Genomic DNA, 3842 nt, shown 5'->3' with positions numbered 1-3842 from the left:
GGGCAGCTCCCCCCGCACCTGGCCAGGTGGGGCTGAAGGACCTGCCACAGGCCAAATAGAATCCCTTGGTGGGCTGAATCTGGTCTGCGGGCCATATTTTCCCCTCCTGTGCTCCAGACACTGCTTTCTGCAAAAGTTTGGAGTCACAGCAAGACTTTCTCACTCCTTACCTGCTGTGAGGAAAGAACCTTATGGGAGATGCTGCCCTGAGCAAGACTCATGCAGAGGGTTGGAGAGGCTTTCCATGTCCTGGTCTTTCCTGTCATCTCTTGTGATTAGCCCCCGGCAAAGCAGTCAGAGTAACAATGTACATAACCAAGCCCTTTCCATCAAGGATTTCAACAGCATGGCATAATCTTGCCTTCATTAAGCCCCACCATGCCTCTGTGAGGGAGGTAAATGTAGATATGTCAGTTTAACAGGAGAGGAAACCACGACTTGAAGAAGTTCAGTGAGATAACCAAGACCACACAGTAAATCAGCAGCAGAGGCAGGCATCCTCACTCCATGCCCCTTCTTACCACCACTTGACACCCTCCCCCCCTATTCTGTGAGTACATATATGAGCGTCCAGTTTCTCATTGCTTACACACATAAGCTTCTTATACTTCCTCTGGCTCCCCATGTCTTTACTGCATCAGATTCAGTCTTCCTGCCTTTACTGTCTTCACAGCAGACACTTCCCCAAATTTTCACTTGGACATGCACTCCATTCACATGTCAGCTTTGCAGTACTATACAGCACTTTGTACCTCGACTCCTCAGACAATTTATTCACCCAGTCTCCAGAATCTCAGGTCCTGCTGTAATGGATAGGATGCAATGTGGTCTTCTTTGTCTGATGTCTATGATGATAAGCTTCTTGAGGCAGGGATGGTCCCTTGTGATGTAGTGGTACATTCATACTACATAAAAATGAGCCTCCAGTTTTTGGTAAAGTCTCTAGGCACTACTATCATATAAATGCTATAACAGATCAGCTCATTAGTCCATTCAGTCTGCAGTGTCTTAGTTCTTGCTGTATCAGGCAAGACTGTTGCTTCTATAGAGTATTACTTTTCTACTGCTGTTGGCCAAGAACTGATTATGCACTCCCACCCATACTGTTGCTGGTCACTTGTGCTTTATTGTATGTGGGACAAGGATCCTTCATGACTTCTCTGGGCATTAGCTTAGGACAGGGGTGGGCAAAATATGGTCTGCGGGCCAGATGTGGCCCACCAGGCCATTCTATCCATCCCGTGGGGCCCCTTAAAATTTAGAAAATTAATGTTTATCTACCCCTGGCTGCCTGTCATGCGGCCCTCAATGGCTTGCCTGGTCCTCCACCCAAAATAATTGCTTGCCCCTGGCTTAGGGTTTGTCAGTAATTTTCATCACATCTTCTAGTTTGGGCTTCAAATGTTATTGATAGTCATGAGATTGTCCATTCTCTCTTTAAATCAAAACAGGATTATGGCAGCATGGTCTTTTTGGGCACTGACTACCCAGACTAAGTAGATGCCTACTTTATCTTTTGTTTTTCTATTTAGTTCCTTCCAGACCCCACTCCTTTTGTTATGAATCAGGATGAAAGAAAACAGCGAGGTCTTAACAAATGGGGAAATGGTAAATGAGAATTTTTTAACAGCTCCAAGTTCCATGTCTTTCATGCAAGTCAACCCAGGACTTGATTCAAATAATTTCTGATGAACATCCCTGGGATTTGCAGTCCCCAGTCTCTCCCAAGCCACTTGCCTGACTTCCCTTACTCACTCCACAGAAAGGTTCACTTTTACTCACTGTTGATATGTCAGCAGGTATGCTGAACAAACTGAACATGACAAGTCTGGAGTCTCTCCTCTAAGAAGTTACTATAAGTTCAGAGCCTGTCCACATATGCAGAGAAGTGTAGCTTATCATTCCAAAGGTGTGCTTCCTTTTAGTAATCTAAGTTAAATTTAGTCTCCTACTGTGTTGCCCTACTGCCAGCTGCATTACATCCTCCATAAAATTTCCCACATGCATCAGCAGGTTTTACTGATCTAAGTAGTTTTGTGCCATCTGCAAAGTTCACCCCCTTGGTGCCCAGATCATTAGTACATGGTCTCCTGTTTCCCATTCTTTTATTCACTCTTTCATGTTATAAAACATAATGGGAACTTTCTGAAAGCTTCTGAACAGGTCTGGTATGTGCTTCTTTCTTTTATGGCTCAAGTACAATAGAAATCTCAGATACTGACATGCTTCTTCAGTATGAAATGTACATTTGAACTATACACATATCAAGGAACATGCCGCTGCTCTTACAGAATATGCTACAAGGTGCCCAGAAACCCCAGGGGAGAGTCAGGAGCCTGGCTACAGTGCACTGCACAAGAAGAGTGAGGGAGTGAAGGAGAAAAGAGTCAAGGATAGGAATGGAAGTGACGGGGTCAAAAGGTGTGTGGTCTGAGGTGGAGAGTGGGGCTGAAGGTGAAAGGTGAGGCAGAGTCCTTTATTTTGAACTCTTTGGGGTAGGGGCCTGGCCTTCACATCTCTCTTTGATGCACCTGGCACACCACTGACTATACAAATGAGCAATGATAGGATGTAAGCTGGGATGAGTGGCACTGGCACTTCAATGGAGGGTCTGTTTAACACTCAGTGGGTGCGTCTATACACGCACCTGACTGCGCATGGGTTGTTCTGACCCTACTGTGCAGTATCAATGAGCTACTTGCTGCTGCACAGCACCGTACCTAGACTCCTGGTGGCCCTGGGTGAACTTTAAGTATCGGGCCCCCCTTCGCCAGAGATATTGATAATAATAGTTTTAAAATTACCATTTTCGGGCTCCCTTTCTGTTTGGGCCTGGGGCAGCCACCCGGTTCACCCATGTCTGTGCCTGGCCCTGCTGCTGCGCAGTTAGCGTTGGTGGTGTGGTTTGTGCCCACCAATGCTGTGTTGCTGTAGCAACAAGCTACATCACCGTAGCTCGTTGCTACAACAACATAGCATCTTATGTAAAAGTGCCCAGTCCCTCAGTGTTGGGGGAGGGAGAGCCTTTGTTACTGGTTGTTCCCTTTCCATATTCAGAATATATATTTTCCTTGCTCTGGACTTTGTCCTCGTTCACAGGCTGTACTGAACACAGATGTAACATTGGCTTTTTGTTCACACCCTAATTTGTACTCTTAGTTCTGAGGACGGGTTGCAGCTTCCTGTGAAGCAGAAGCACTGGGACAGAGGGAACCATTTTCCCCCGTGGCTTCTCCAGAATAGCAATGCTTGGCATTTTGTTTCGTTAGGGTTTTTTTACCCCCTCAGGAACAAAGTTGCAGATGAAGCAGCCTGGTCTAGGGGACAGCCTTCTGCACTGGGGCCCTGTTCCCAGCTCAGCCACTGACCTGCCATGTGACTGGGCCCATCACTCAGCTTTCTCTGCTCCTGCTTCCCTTCCCTCCCTTGTCTGTTTATAGTTTCATAGTTTCTAGGGTCGGAAGGGACCTGAGCAGATCATCTAGTCCAACCCTCTGCCATGGCAGGAAAGGGTACTAGGGTCAAACGACCCCAGCAAGGTGTTCATCTAACCTCCTCTTAAAAACCCCCAGGGTAGGAGCCTGCACCACCTCTCTTGGAAGTTGGTTCCAGACCCTAGCCGCCCTGACCGTGAAATAGCGCCTCCTGATATCTAGCCTAAACCTACCCTCTGCTAGCTTGTGACCGTTATTCCTGGTCACTCCTGGCGGTGCTCGGAGGAACAGTGACTCCCCCAATGCCTGCTGATCCCCCCTGACTAGTTTATAACAGGCCACAAGATCCCCCCTCAGCCTTCTCTTTTGGAGGCTGAACAGGTTCAGGTCCCGTAGCCTCTCCTCATA

Source organism: Gavialis gangeticus, unplaced genomic scaffold (assembly GCF_001723915.1).
Source record: "Gavialis gangeticus isolate Ggan-Ray unplaced genomic scaffold, GavGan_comp1, whole genome shotgun sequence".
Classification (NCBI taxonomy): Eukaryota; Metazoa; Chordata; order Crocodylia; family Gavialidae; genus Gavialis; species Gavialis gangeticus.
The sequence above is the reverse complement of the archived record's forward strand: the minus strand, read 5'-3'. Positions refer to the sequence as shown.